The following is a 16804-nucleotide window of genomic DNA, read 5'->3' as shown; positions in this document are numbered from 1 at the left end:
ATTGAATCCATTTTCCCTGGAGATGCCCAGCAGGGAGGGGGTGGTACTTTCTTGGACAAGGGTGGCTGGGTCTTGCTTTGCAGGATGGGGAAGGAGAGGAAGAGAAGGTGAACATCCCTTCTCTGTGTGTGGGCTCCATGATGACATCAGTTGGGTGGCTGGCAGGAACATTGATAACATTGTTTTCAGGCTCTTGTGTCTGTAGGAAAAGAGTGTCCCCAGGGAACACTCTATTTTTCAGGAGGACCCAGGCACCCAAACTTAAAGGTCCTTCTCTCCCAATCTAGCTGCATCTGGATATGAGTTCAGGTCAAGTTGGGAGCTCAGGGATATGGCAAAAGGGGAAAAGGACTTAGAATTCCCTTTTTCCCATCTTTGCCAGAAGACTGATTACAAAGCTCCCTTAGTGTAAAGGGGAGAATGGGAGTGCAGTTCAAAAGATCAACATGAAAATATTTTAGTAATGTCAAATATGATTTAAATTAATGCTCTACTATTAAGATTTCAGAAGTATAAATATTTTTTCAATGAAATGCACAGCATAGCTCTCATGTTTATTTCTCTGCCTGTTCACATAATTCTTTCACTAGGAATTATGAAAACAGGAGGAGATTTTTTTAAAAACTATTTGTTAGGTGATAGAGATCCCTAAAATATGGGTCCGACATCTATGGCTTACTTTTTTAACATGAACCAGACCTACACTTTTGATCCCAAAACACAGAGTTGGCATTTTTCCGCCTCAGTCAGACACTGTACAGACTAATCTAGAATTAAATATATCTTGGCCAATGTGGCAAGGTGATGACCTTAGTTTTCTTTCTTAATGCCCCCAAAGGGCAAAAAAATGTTTGCTCACAGTATAAATTATAGTAAAAGCAGAATGACTGTAACCAGGAGTCCCCAAAGTACAGTGGGTGACGTGAACCAAAGCTTTCATGATCTGGGCTGATGGGCAGTTATCCTCCATGCAGCCACTCAGAGACTTCAGTGCCTGCCCTGTTTTTGTTCTGCCATCATGTGGGGGCATTAACTTTGTCTACTAACCCAAAGCTGGCTTATAGATGTGGGCATAGTCCAGCTAATGGGAAGGAGAAAAGACAGAAAAAGATCCAAGGCAAGAAATTGTCTTCTAAGCAAGTAAGGCATAAATTGCACACATCACTTCTGTTTACATCCTGTTGGCAAGTCCTTCATCACATTAGTCCCATAGATTCACCTGGCCACAAAAAAGGCTGGGAAACTCTACCAGGGTGACTATATGCCTGGAAGAGGGAACAGTAGGTCACAATCATGGAGACTTTGTTTTCATTGTCTTAAGTTGGCTTAGGAAGAAAAAAGTCACTTTTCTCATATCAATGATAAAATTTCACTTAAATTAGGTATGGTTGTCATATAATGCTTATTTACTGAAGATCAGTGTGATGTTTTATTTTTCCAGCTTCTCTAGGATATTTGGACTTAGCTATCACTAATTACACACACACACACACACACACACACACACACACACACACACACACACACACACACACACACACACACACACACACACCCCAAAAACAAAACAAAACAAAAACCTCAGAAGAAGCAAATTTAAAGGCATAGAGCCATGTTTCAGTTTGACCTTCCTTAGAAAGAAATCTAGTAGAAAGAACCTTTGGTGTGCAAGCAGGAGTACAACTATTTAGATCCAGCTCTGTTATTAATTCAATAAGTGGCCCTTAGTAAGTCACTGAACTTACCTGTTCCTCATCTGTAAAATGAAGGGATTGGACTGCATCAATTTTGGCTTTAAAGATTTCATTTAATCTTAAAAAGATGTCATACACTCCCACAGAATAATTTTTGGGCTTTTAGAATCTGTTGATTGAAAAGTTACAGAATGAGAAAGCACTAGAACTAATTTAGTGGCATTTTAAAGTAAATGGTAGAACATCTATTATTTATTCAGTCTGCATTTAGTTTTGAGGATGCTGCGGCCTCAGGTTGGAAACAACTGAAGCAGATGTTTTCCTTTTTTTTTTTTTTTTTTTTGCGGTACGTGGGCCTCTCACTGTTGTGGCCTCTCCCGTTGCGGAGCACAGGCTCCGGACGCACAGGCTCAGTGGCCATAGCTCACGGGCCCAGCCGCTCCACGGCATGTGGGATCCTCCCGGACTGGGGCACGAACCCGTGTCCCCTGCATCGGCAGGCGGACTCTCAACCACTGCGCCACCAGGGAAGCCCAGATGTTTTTCTTTTCTCCTTTTTTTAAAAATAATTAATATTTGGCTGCATTGGGTCTTCGTTGCTGTGCGCGGGCTTTCTCCAGTTGCGGCGAGAGAGGGCCACATCTTCGATGTGGTGCATGGACTTCTCATTGCAGTGGCCTCTCTTGTTGTGGAGCACGGGCTCTAGGCACACAGGCCTCAGCAGTTGCGGTGCACGGGCTCAGCAGTTGTGGCTGGCAGGCTCTAGAGCACACAGACTCAGTAGTTGTGGTGCACAGGCCCAGCTGCTCTGCCGCATGATGGATCCTCCTGGACCAGGGCTCGAACCCGTGTCCCCTACATTGGCAGGCAGATTCTTAACCACTGCGCCACCAGGGAAGTCTTGAAGCAGATGTTTTTCAAGATAACTTAATGCTTTAAAAGTCTTCAGTTTTGAGGTCCTCTTCGTAGCAGGCGTAGGTGTGACACCAGGGAAAGAGTGTGAGAGGGTCCTGCAATGAATGATGAGTGATGAGGGCATGAATGATGTTCAGGTCAGCTCTGCCCCCTGGTCCCCGGAGCTCCAAATGTAATCTCGTACATGGAGGTGGCTTTGCCACCCAGCCTCACTGTGAGCCTGAGGATGTGGAGTGTGGTTTAGTTGCCTCATTCTGTGTAAGGTGTGGAGAGGAACAGGAAGAGACACCACCAAATTCAACATAAGAAACCTCTTCAGAGGAAATCACTTACCCCTTGTTCCATGAGGAGTCCTATGATAAGATCTACTTCTTACTTTTTTATAGTACAGTTAAATGGATCCCAATTTTTCCCACTTCCTTTTTTTTTTTTTTTGCAGTATGTGGGCCTCTCACTGTCATGGCCTCTCCCGTTGCGGAGCACAGGCTCCGGACGCACAGGCTCAACGGCTATGGCTCATGGGCCTAGCCGCTCTGCGACATGTGGGATCTTCCCGGACCAGGGCACGAACCCATGTCCCCTGCATCGGCAGGCGGACTCTCAGCCACTGCGCCACCAGGGAAGCCCCCACTTCCATTTTGATTTTTCTGAAATTATTTTCATTGAGCTCAACAAAGACTTGATTCATTTTTTAGTGGATTTTCCCCTACTTTGGCCCATATCAAATCTTGCAAATAATAATTTCTGCCTTTATGAATTTCCTTTTGTAGCCATTATTTTTTCCAGTTCTACTTTTCTGGGTCAAACTTTGCAGACCCTAATTCTGAGGAGAACATTTCTGAGGCTCAACTTGAATCCACATTATTCTTGCCTTGTACACTATAACCATTTGTTGCTTTTGATTTTGTTTTAAATTTTTCTATAGACTTCTTGTCTTTAATTTACTAGTTTTTTTGGTTTGTGTGTTTAATAAAATGTGGCCCTTTATTGAATATTTTTGGTCTGTGTTACTGTGCAATTTTGACCTTTGTCAACTTTATAGTATTCATTATGAACTGGGCAGTTTTAGCACCCAACAAAAAGATTGTTGGTAAGAGTAAAGCATGAGGTCAGGTTGCATGGTGGGATTAGCACACTGCAGACAAATGGTAGGGTCCAAATACCAGGAAGGAAAGGTCTTCCTTTGTACAGTCTCACATGGTCAAAATTTCTACCTCAGATCAACAAGCAATATCCTGCAAAATGATCTACAGAGGGGGCATTCCCATTAAAATCAAGAAACAAGAAAATGACGCACCCTATGCTATTATTTATCTTTCTAATAAAACAAGGAACAGAAAGTGTAGGATTGGTGCGGTAAGATCACGGGTCTGAAATGTCTGCGACCTAATGACGTGGGAGAAGTCAGGGAGTCTAGGATATACATCCTAGAGCTTGAAAAGGGGGTTGGGACATATTTAAACTTAAGGAATTTTAGAGCTAGAAGCCACAAGTGAAACCCTGAGAGTAGATGAGATCATTTAGAGAAAGAGTGTGGATACAAGAAGAAGGCATAGGGTGGAAACCTAAGGGACTTCAACATTGATGGTTAGACAAGGAGGGGGCCCAGAAAGAACTATGAATCAGAGCCAGAGAGGGAGGATGGAACTGGGAAAACTCAGTGCCACGGAGCAAAGGAGAAAGGATTGCAGGAAAAGGGTAGCTATCAATGTGTTGAAAGTTGCCAAGAGGTCAAGAAAGATGAAGATTGAAAAGTGTTTGGTGGATTTAACATAAGAGCTCTAAAATTATTCACAACCCCTGGCCCAGGAATTATACTTTGGGAATATGTACTCATAAAGGAAACTAAAGCTGGGTGAACATTTATGCAAAATTGCTTATTGCTTTGTTTGTAATCAAAAATAAAACCTAAATGTTCAACCTAAGAAATATTTAAAAAACACTTTATGTACAACTAAATCCTGTTTTTGAAGACTATTTAATAGTATGTGAAATAAATGCACTAAATCTATGAGCATTGAGGTTATAAATGATTTTTCATTTTCTCCTTTATGCTTTTCTGTTTTTTTCTGAAGTTTTCTATAATTAGCATATCTAATTTTATAGTTGAGGGAAAACATTTAGGTAGTTTTATTTTTTTTAAGCAGCTAGGGGATACATTCTTGCTGACCAGGCACAGTAAGCTTTAATTAGATTCTTTCAGGCAGGATAGAAACAGAAATCCAAGCCACTGAGAGAAGGACTGAGTCCAAGAAATGACTGACAATTTACGTAGTACATCATTGCTAATGCTTAACTCCAAGGGGAGGACAGCTGGAACCTTGACGGTATTTCTGTACTATCTGCTCTTTTCTGCTCCCTGTCTTTGCCTTCTGTCTATTTAAGAGTATTTTGCTAGTTGTTCTGCAGGGTGACAAGGGCCTGGCTTTCACAGCTTCATGCCCCTCCACCTCTCACTTATAACTGGAATCTCCACTTATTTACCACTGCCTCAATACACAAATCAGAGAATTCTTTGGGTAGCTAAAATGCAGCAGTTTAAGTGAGCAAAGTTGTACTGGTCAGAGTTGCTGTTGGAAAAAGTACAACCCAAAGGTTTTCAGAATGGGGGCAGGCACATGGAAATGAGAAATGTTCTCCTATATTGTTATAGCATGATGATGAATTGCTTTTGCTTTTCCAAAACTGGGCTCGAGCTCCTCTGTTCACCTCTATTATCTGCTGCTGGTCTCCAAAGGCGTATTACCATATTAATTCATTGTGTTATACAATTTGGTCAACTAAATGAGCTTACCTTATGCCCTCTTAATGGCATTGGCTTTTAATATTGGTTTCGAGGGATATGTTTAACAAAACAGATGCATCAAGGAAATGTATTTAAACTCAATTTGGTTTTAAAATGTCTAGTGGTCTCTCTAATGAGCCAGGTACAAAAAAAAAAAAAAAAAAGGGCATTTCAGGCAACACACTGTGATAAATGTGGAGCCTAAATGCTGAAGTATCCCTAATGCCCAGGGTGATCAGATGTGTTCTGGAAAAAAAGTCATACACTACAAATGTACCATTACAAGATCTGAAGCTTAATCTATTTTTTTGTGGAAAGGGTATAGCACTTTATTTAGAGGAGTTGGCCTGCATGTCAGTGAGGCTGAGATTTAATTGCGTGTCATAAATGCTGCCATCTCACTGACTTAGTGAGACAGTCTGAAGAAAGAGATGTGTGATAATGGCAATGAATGGTGAATGACCCATGGCATTAGTTCATACTTGCAATTCAAGTCTGACAGTATAGTAGAAATATGGGTTTAGAGCCACATACACTTAGATTGGAATTCCTATTTCCTCTATTTTTTAGCTGAGTGATCATGGGAGAGTCAAATTCACTTATATAAGACTTGTTTCCTTGTCTGTAAAATGGGACAGTAATACCTAAAGCTAGAGTTGTGAAGTCTAGCAATAATATAGCAACAGTGCCTGGCACGTAGTAGCATTTAATGAAGTATATCTGTACCTTTCTGTATGTGTGTGTATGTATGTATGTATAATCGTGAATTTACCTACCTCATAATAGCTACTTGACTTTCTTGGATTGTTAAACCAATAACTGAATTCATGAATTCCATTCCCTTTATAGGCCTCAGTTGGTTCCACACATTCAAAATGGGCTGGCCACAGACAAACTTATCCGATCATTTCTCCCCGTGGGATGATCAGGTTGGATTGCTGGCCAGTGAGGCAGCTCCAGCAATTGGCCTGCCTTTAAGGGCAGCCAAGACCACCAGTCTGGACATACCACATCCTTATCCAGTGGCTACGTATTGACAAACTAATGACCAGTGCTTGGAAAAATAGTGCAAGTTAATGGTCTTTCTAGAATGATATGATCAATATTTTCCCATAGAAGGCTACAATTTTCATGGTAGAATTCACCACACTTTCTCTGTTCATCCTGATTACAGCAATGACTAGAACACAATTATTTCTTAGGTGAGACAAAAAGAAGCAGTTACATTTTTAACATTTCTTTTGGCCATTTCTCCCCCATTATACATAACACCCTAGGTCATTTGATCTACTCTCTCTCCCTCAGACAGCCTAGGTTTAGTTCCCACCCTAAACTGTTACTATGTCATTCACTCCATCAATAGGTATCTACATATTTACATAGCCAGGCATTGTTCCACTGGCTGGATGGTATGATGATGAACAACACAGTTGCTCTCAAGGTGCTTACAGACTAGGAGCAAGTCATTTCTCCTTAGTAGAATTCTGCTCACCCTTTTATATGTCATTCCAGCTCTTACCCATCTCTTAAAGTGCAGATAAATTCTTGTCTCTTCAACACATTGCTAGGAAGGTAAAGTAGTGAATCTCTATAGAGGGCAGTTGAGCAATATCTAATAAAATTAAAATGTAATACCATTTAGCCTAAGAGTTTCACTCCAAAATATTTACCCTATAGATATATTGCACATAGTTAAAATACCATATGCCCAAGAGAATTCGTTGCAGGAGTGTTCATACCAGGAAGATAGTAAAAACAGTGTAAATGTCCATCAATGGTTGAATATATGGTGTTTACAGACAATGTGAAATGATGGAGCCAATAGAAACAATGAGGAGTCTCTGTATCTTCTGATGAGGAATGACCTCTAGAATATATTGTTAAATGAAAACAAAAACGAAGGGCAGAGGAATATATAGGGTGGACACAAGCTGTCTAAGGAAAAATAAACCCATATTTATGATTGTAAGTGCACAGAAAATCTCTGGGAAGATCCAGAAAAAACTGTTCCCTGTGGCTGCCTCTGGGAAGGGGGACTGGGCAATTATGGGACAAGGGAGGAAAGAAGAGTTAATTTTCACTCCATACCCTTTTGTACCTTTTGGAGTCAATACCGTGTACATATATTATCTATTCAAAATAATAAGTTCAATTTAATTGTGAAAAATTATGACTCAAAAAAAAAAAAAAACCCCAATAGGGGGAATTCCCTGGCGGTCCAGTGGTTAGGACTCGGCGCTTTCACTGCTGAGAGCTCAGGTTCAATCCCTGGTTGAGGAACTGAGATCCCACAAGCTGGGCGGTGTGACCAAAAACAAGATAAAACAAAACCCAAATAAACAAACAATTCTTCTGACGTCCTCAGTCTAGAGATCTCTTCTTCCTCTCAGAGCAGGCAGAGTGGTATTTCATACTGGAATCTGTAATTTCCTGCTGTGAGCTACCTCTTGTACTGTTGAAGCATTTAACATCGTAAGTGTGTTAATGTGAAGGAGAGGTTCATGCAGTGTAATCTGGATGGAGTTCAGTGTGGATGATGTCATTTCTGCTGAGACCAGGGTGTCAAGTGGGCAGTGGTTGGTGGAAGGAGAGGGTCCTCACCAGGAAGTGGGGGGAGGGCAGCACAGTTGGTGCCTGGGGCTCCCTCCAGAGGCCCTAAGTAGTTGCAGTGTGGCTTCCACATGGAAGGCAGCAGAATCCTCTTGGGAAAAGAATTATTTTTCATTCCTTTCCTGAAGAAGCCGTTTTAAACAGGAAAATACCTTGATAACTTGCACCCAGAATGGAACACAATGTTCTGAGGGTATGAAGTGGAAGGAGATCACAAAGAAATAGCTAAACATCTCTGCATAGAAAATGAATAGGAATTTGGAAGTTGGAAAGAGTAGAGGAGAAGGCGACCTGGGACGGGATGGTGGCATCCTGGAACTGAGGCATTGCTGGAGACTGAAACTGAAAGAGAAAATTGGCCTATGAGCAGTTCTTGGTCCTGGGGTGATTGGGGGACTCTTGAGAACAGGAATATCTGTTACTGTAATTTAAATTGTTTTGTTTTGTTTGAATTAAATGCCATTTGCTCCCCCAAGTGTTCAGTAAAATGTGCTGCTGCACAGCAAAGGCTTTATGTTAGCAGGCTTGGGGGGAGTCCAGGAGAAGACCTGGGCTCCATGGCTGGACTGGTGAGGATGGGAGTGCCACACAGCAGCAGGAGACTGTGAGAGAGGATTCAGCTGCAGCAGGAGCCCATGGTCAAAGGATACCACGAAGAACAGCCCCCAGGAAGTCACAGAGAGCTATGGAGGGTGTTAGACTTTGCAAGAGATGTGATAGGAGACTTGGGATGGTTTTATACAGATCTCAAAGAATAGGATGATCTCAGTTGCCCATTTTATGATGCATAAACCTGCAGGTGAAAATGAAACGAAAAATTCAGTCATCTGAAAGCCCATCGGAGGCCTGCAGGCATTTAGAAACAACCAGACAATTGACTGTACTTCCAGTATCTATGACAACATCAAGCGTTATAGGGAGACAGGCTAGAATCATGTCACTGCCTCTGGCTAGACCTGTACTTTACCCAACAGAAAATTCCTTGATATTCTCCATCTTTGACATCTGCCAACTACACAAACCGTTGTGGGGAATAAGAATAAATTCGTTCTGAATTGGTTCTTGCTATTGCCCCAGTGTTTCTTTCATGGACTACAACACCATGCTGAGATTCTCAGATGAGCTTACATTACTCTCTGTAGAACTTTAAAGTAGACACTGGCATCTGCCTACACATTTTGCTGAATTAAATATTTGGATTGCTAAATGTAGTATAAAATACAAGTAAATAAAAATATACATTTTAAGTTCTTCCATTGCTTTCTCTATATTTCCCCAGAGTCTGTAACAAGTCTTTGATTTAACTGCAACATGTAAATGCCAGCCCTACCCCCACTTTCAACAATGCCATTCATCTAAGAATCTCAAAGCGTTTTTTAATAATGGACTCATTAATCCTCATAACACTCCTTCATTTGACACATGTAACTCTCAGTACATGATATGTTGGTACTTACTCTGGATTTAATTTAACAGGTTTTCCCCCCATTGTGGGTAGTCATTTACAGTGACCTCATTTTAGTTGAGTTATTGCTCAGATTTGTGGAAGTTTGAATGGCCTCATCCCAAAATGACATCTTCTGGCAGATAGAAGAAAATCATCTGAAGAAGCAACTATTATATTTTTTTAAAGGAGAGTCTTCAGCAACACATGGCCCTACAAATAAACAACTAGATTTTAATCATGGGCTAAGAAAGTGAGACATTTTGCTATTTTACAAAAAAGTAAAATTGAATGAATTTCAGAATTCATGGGAGGGAGAGAACAAAGGCTTAGCTGAGACTGGGAGGCCCTAGGTAGCAGGAGCTTAACCTCTTAATCTCTTGTCGTATCAGAGAAGGTCATTTTTCACATTTCCTCTTTTTATACTTGCCCTCTTTGATCTCTGTCCTTTCTGTGGTCAGATATGAAGATGGCTTTCTGGAGTTAAAGTCCACCAGGAGTAGAACAACATACCAGGTCGGGCTGAGGTCCAGTGTCCAAGAAAATGTGGCTAGAAGAATGGGTTTTGGAGGTGGGCTGCAATATCTATTGATTCAAGCAAGCTGACAAGTCCAAAGAGGAAAAGCATATGCACCGGAGTTGGTGGGAAAATGGGAGCTTAGAATCTGAGATAGATAAGGGAGTAGCAATTTACTGGGGAACTTTGGACAAACTTTGATGAGCAGTGTTCTTGTGTGATATCCTCTAGCCTGTGCTTATTCCTCCATCACTTTTAAAGACACGGCACTCTGAACCAGACGTCTCATAAGCTGACTCCTCCCTGTGGTTTCAGCTATCACCTCCACGTAGATAAATCACAAATCTCTCACATCAGCCTTTACCTCCTAGAGGAGTGATTCTTAACCATGTCAGACCCAATGCCCCTTTCATAACAAAAATTTTGTAATGTCCTTTTTATTATAGTGAAACTCATAAATAATATAAATTACCTATATACATAATTTAAAAAAGAAAATGCCTTAACTGTAGTATAAAAAATAAAGTAACAATACAATGTGTATTTCAGTGTATAAATCCTTGGGCACAACTACACCAGAAGACAAAGTGAAGTGTCAGATGTTAGCACCTTACCAAAAAATCTCAGGGATGACACAACTACAAAGCCAGGAAATGCAGGTGTACTATATTGGCAACTCTAATATTATGCCTAGTGTTGCCATTGGTGGTATGACTTTGTAAAATGGTCAACAGTTGTTGGTGAAATTTTAAACCAAGCAACATACAATCTACCATTGACTTACATGGTAGTTGTGTTCCTGGAAGCTGGTATACGTTAGGAGACATAAAAGTACTTTGCATTTATATATAAAATAGAGTCAGAGTCTAGGCTTAGAAAATTGAATTTTTCCTACATCAGTGGTTCTCAAATTTTTGGTCTCAGAACCCCTTTATACTCTTAAAATTATTGGGAACCCCAAAAGCATTTGTTCATGTGGGTTGTATCTATTGATATTAACTGTATTAGAAATTAAAACTGAGAAATTTTAACAATATTTATTTACTATTTAAAAATAACAATCTCATTACATGTTAACATAAATAACATTTTTATTAAAAATAACTATTATCTTCCAAAACAAAAGATAATTTGGTGAGAAGAGTGGCATTGTTTGACAGATTTGCAAATCTCTGTAATGTCTGGCTTAATCAAAGACAGCTAGATTCTCACATCTACTTCCATATTCAGTCTGCCGCAATATGGTATTTTGTTAGAAGTGTTTGCGGAAAATCCAGCCTTATACAGATATGTAGTTGGAAAAAGTAGGAGTGTTACAATAGACTTTGCAGGTAATTGTGGATATTCTTCTTTTATAAGATGCAAAACTCAACAGTTGATAGTTTCTTAAAAGCTTGTTGGAATGTGGAATCTGAAATCATATCAATGAATATCATGTACTCTGTTACATTAAAATCCATTGTTCTATCTTGCTCTGGTTATTTGTAAAGTATTGGATCACTGAGTTATAAAGATCTTCCAAATGTTGACATATTTCATCATATTAAATCAATAAATCACATTCACTAATATTGCCACTAATCTCATCAGAAAGGACTTTAAGTCTTGAGAGGCTGTCAAGCTCATGGTGGTAGGTGCAAATTTTCCTTCCAATTCTTGCTTGAACGCTTAAATTTTATCATTGGCAACATGTACTTTTTAGTTGTTTTCTTGGAAATGAAAAAAAGTGTTCATTTTTGAGAAAATAGTCTGCAAAGATACTCACCTGAATAGTAACCATAGTTTGTCTGCCTGTTGTTTTTCCTAGTAAAAATGATGTTCCTTGAAAAACATGGCTGATTCAGCTTGCAACTCAAATTTGTATTTTGATATGTAGCATTTTGTCAGACAGAATATTAAAAAGTGTGTATTCAAGGGTTGAGATTTAATGAAGTTAATAAATTTTATTGCTTCATCAAGGACATTCTTAAGTGAAAATGGAGGGTTTTGTTTTTGTTGGTTTAACTGCGAGTGCGTGGTAATGAAGAATGCAGTGGCCACTAGTATGGTACAGTTGGGTGCTACTGCCTTGATTTGTGCAAGGCACCTACATTTTTACCCACTTTTGTCTCATCATTGCAAGTGTCAACTCAGTAAAACAGTCAGTGTCAACTCAGTAAAACAGTCAAATAACATGATGGTATTACTGTGAAAATGGTTTTGACCTTGACTATCCTTGATAGGGTCTCAGGGGTCCCTGGTCATAATTTGAGAACCAATGTCCTAGTTGGATTTCTGAGGGGGACATGTGAAAGTCACACAGGCCAATTCATTGTTGTGTTTGTACTGCACACACCACACATGTCATGATATCTCTGGCTCCTGTCCACTAATGTCAGTAGTGCCTTCCCATCATGTTGACAACCAAAAATGCCCACAAATTTCCACAATACCGTCTAGGGGCTGTAGTGACCCTTTGAAAAACTACTCCTCTAGAAGTTTTGATCTGTGTTAGCAACTTGACAAGGAAACTTTCCACAGGAATACCAGCCCGCACTCAACATGTACAAAGCAAACTCATCACTTCCTGATAGATTCAAAATACATTAGAGCTGGAAGGGCCTGTACGGTTCACCTAGGCCCACCCTTTACAAATGAGGAAGGCGGCACAAGAAAGATACGTGGCTTCAAGGTGATAACTAGCATTAAAGTGACCATTATTGAACAATGGTCCATTCCATCGTGTTTCAGGCATTTTATACATTTTCTCATTTAATTTGTAGGTATTTCCAGCCTCATTTTACAAAGGACAATGAGACTCAGAGGTAAAATGGCTTCCCAGAGTTTATAAAATTAGTTAATGACAGAAAAGAAACCTTGAGACCAGGTCTCTTGGTTCCAAATGCTTTGCTCTTCCCTTCCTGCCATGACTGATCCTCCCTTCTACTGCTTTCCTCATGCACATCCAGTTAGATCCTGCCTCCATCAAGTTTTCCACATTCACCCTGCATTTTCAATGCCATCATCTAGTTTAGGTCCCCATTTCTTCTCATTTTGACTATTACCCCATAGCTAGACACCTGACTCTGCTCTGTTCTTCCTTCTATTGACTGTGGATGTGTTTTTCATGCTAAAGTCATGGATCAGGACAGGGCCCCCAGAGGGGAGAGAAGGGAGAACAAATACATGCTGAGGAACCAGGGTGATAGGTGGATCTGGGCACTTGCGCCCTGTGATTAAGGAGAAAGTCTGTCCTAGGTGTTTGCATTTCTTTTTATCTTGTCAGCAGTCCATGAAGTCAGCACTGTTACCTCATTTTAACAAGAGGAAATTGAGAGATAACTAAGAGGTAAGTAGCTTGTACAAGGTCATACAGACTGTCAGTGACAACTGGGAACTTGACCCTGACCTCTTGTCTCCACAGCCCTCTTCTGCCCACATCTCCCTACAGGAAGGCATGGGAAATGATGTTCAGAAAAGCATTAGGACCCCTATCAGGCCTAGAAGTAGGGCAAACTCAACTCGACTTCTAGCTAAGAGAGGGAGCACGTTTGTTTAGCACCCAGTTCAGGCAGGAGAGGGTGAGGAGAAGATTCTGGGACTGGTTCTCCAGGATCTGTGCCAGAAAAACCAAACTTGTTTAGAAGTGAGTTAAAGTCAGCTGAGCAGACCTGGACTTAAGGATCTCTCAGGCTGCTACCTGTTTATGGAAAATTGGTCTCGTTTTTCCTTTGTTTGCTAGAAAAACTCCTTTGGGAAAAATCAAACGCTGCACTCCCAGGACTGAGAGGAAACAAGACTGTCCCCACACTTTGGCAGGCCAGAGAGGAGTCTCTGAGAATCCCTGGAAGCCTGCATGGTAGAGGGAACAGATGGGGGGGATATGGGGGGCTCTGCAATGATCCCGCCTGAGCCAGCCTCACTGTTGACACACCCCTGCTACCTGCTATGTGTGCCAACTGTTTCATTCCTCTTCTTTGCTCCAGTGGTGCAGACTTCCTCCCAGGTCTCTAGTCCTTCTCCTATTTCTATTCTTTATGGAATTTAGAAGTATAGAGTGAAAACAAAACAGGATGTTAAGCTTTTTAATTCCCTCCTTTCTACAGTGTCTGCAAAATGGACAAAAAGGCAAGAACCTGCACAAACATGTTTAGGCTAGTATATTCAAGAGTAAAGAAGTGGATAAAAGTCCCTCAACAGTTCAATGACCCTTACTACACTTGGGACCACCTCCTCTCCTGACCTTTACAATACAGGCTCCCCTGGAATCATACTGCTCACAGCAAGCCCACTGGGGGTATTCATGGTAAAGACTCTTTCCAGCTTTAGGGAGAAAAGATGTTATAAAATAAAAAGTACTACAGTAAGAAGGCCTTCTAATTCCATTTTTCCCAACTGCTGGAAAAGAATTTTAACTGGCCTAAAATATTTTATAGCCTTTTCTCTTTTCCTTTTCTCCTTCTTTTACTTCCTCATTTCTTTACTAGCTAGTGTTAGAGAATCTCGAGTTTACCACGCGGCAGTATACTTGGAGTTTGAGGAACTCAAATTATAAGGAAACTGGTGCTCAGAGTAGTAGGACTTAGTCAAGGTCACAGAGGTCTTCTGGGTTCCTGGGACATCACTGCCTTTAGGATGAGCAAAAGCCCCTTCTGCAAAGTTCTGAAGAGATAAAACCTCTTCAAACGGCTCCTCAGAAGGGAGAGAGAACATGGCAATGTGGGGGAAGAATCTATTTGAAAAACAATTAAAAATAAATGGAAGAGTGAGAGAGCACAATGAGTTTTTCTTGGAAGAAATATAGATTGAATGTATCTTGGTTAATTGATACATTCAATTTAACATAGCAAACACTTATGGGTTCACGCCTGTGCCTGGCCGGTGGTTAAAAGTGCAGATTCCTGGGCTCCATTTTTTGAGACTAAGGTTTAGTAAATGGTTTTCCAAACAAAAAGGATCAGCTGGGGACATCTGCTATGCTGCTTCAGTCCTCTCCCCTGAGAGATTCTGTACATCTCAGTGGGGCTGGAGAATGTGGATCTCAACATGGCAGATGAATCTGAGTTCCTAATACAAGTGGTCCTGGAGCCCAGTTTAACTATGAATCAGCTTCATTTACTTATGGACCATTTGGCTTCCCCTTTTCAATCACTTCCTTACCTCTGACTATCCAAACCATTTCACATATGTAGACACGGTTTAATGGGTCATCTAGAAAAATCCAGAGATGGCTTCATCCAAAGTTGAGAAAAGCCTGGTAGAGTGCTGGGATAAATGCAGTCCCCTCTTGGGCGCACTTCAGAAGGCTTTAAAAAAATCTTTAACTGTCTTTCAGAAAGAATTGTTTTAAGACTAGGAGGGAAGCAGGAGTCCTCACTCCAGTTCTACTTAAGCTGCATTCAGTTGGAACCCACTCCGGCCCTCAGCTCTGGTTATTGGACAACGTGGTTTTAGGAATGTGTGAGATTTATAGCTTGAAAAATGCCAGAAAATCAGGAATTTAAATACCCCCTGATTTATGGCTAGCTTGTCAGAGGCTCTAGGGCTTTAGAAATGCTAAATGTTTGACTGTGTTCTGCTTTCAGCTGATCATTATTAATAATGGTTGCCCCCAAAGGTTTAGTGGCTCTCAGCTGTAACCTTTACGCCTGGTCCATTCCTGCTTTGTGAGGGGTTATAAATTCCAGGATTAAAAAAAATTGTAATAGGAACATTCTTGGAGTTTTGTAGCCAACAGTTCTGAGACTGGTTACCTGGGAGATGGATGGAGATCTCTGCTCACATATCTAAGCTGCTTTCTTGTTGAATGCTGCAAGTATGCAATGAGTCTTTACTAAAGAATGATTCTTTACCCAAGAAGAGACAAATACAAGCACACACATTTGTTGTCTGTATTTGTGGTTGTTTATTATGGATCCAGGAACACTTGGTGCTGAAAACTGGACCCTCCTCCCCCACACGCGGTTACTGTAAATGATTTAAATCAATCCCTTTTATGCAGCGTTGAGTACAGGAAGCACAATATGTAGTGACTAAATATGCCATTTAAATTCTTCTCAGGCAAATGTTAAAAGGCGGGGAGGGGAAACTGAGATTGGCAAGGTAGCTGTATTCAAGTATTTTTGATAGGTTTCTAAGATACATGTCTCTTTTTCCAAAGCAAATGCATTCACGCCTAAGAAAACAAACAGGGAAAATGGCTCTTGTGCTGGTGAGCTTGTGAGAAATGCCAAAAGAGTTGTTTGCGCCCAGTTGCAGATATCAGGGTGTCTTTGTTGTTAAGCTTTGATGCTCGGAATCAGGAGGAATGTTTCCATGACAACCAATAGACATTATGTTTATTTACTAAGTGGTAGGGAATGACAGTGTCGGCCATTGACATTTAAGTTTCTTTCTCCTCTTTTTCTCCCCAGCAAAGATTTGTTTTAGGCGATGAAAATGGCAACAGCATCTTCCATTTTATTTGTCAGAGCTTCTACAGCAAAAATAAAGGGCACTTTAATTTGATTCAGCTATTCCGTGAAACATCCTTTGTAGGTCTGTTGCTCTATGGGCTTTGGAGAGCGCTTACAGTGGGCAGTTGCTGGTGAGATGATTTGCAAAGTGAAAAGCAAATTTCAGGTTTTATTCACTTGCAAATGATCTAATAACTGCATTCCAGTTAAAATTTACATAGGTCTAAATTTACATAAGTCTCATTAACGTCCTGTAAATTTCACGTGACCTTGTTTATGCTCCTACTGATATATTCATAAAAAGGGTCTATTAAGACCTGTAACAAGACTACAACCTCATCAGAGACAGGAGATGGCGCTACAGGGTGGGTGGGGACAGTTCTTCACAGGTTGTAAATAACGATG

This window comes from Grampus griseus (assembly GCF_964374135.1).
Source record: "Grampus griseus genome assembly, chromosome: 9".
In the NCBI taxonomy this organism is placed as follows: domain Eukaryota; kingdom Metazoa; phylum Chordata; class Mammalia; order Artiodactyla; family Delphinidae; genus Grampus; species Grampus griseus.
This window is presented reverse-complemented; position numbering follows the sequence as displayed.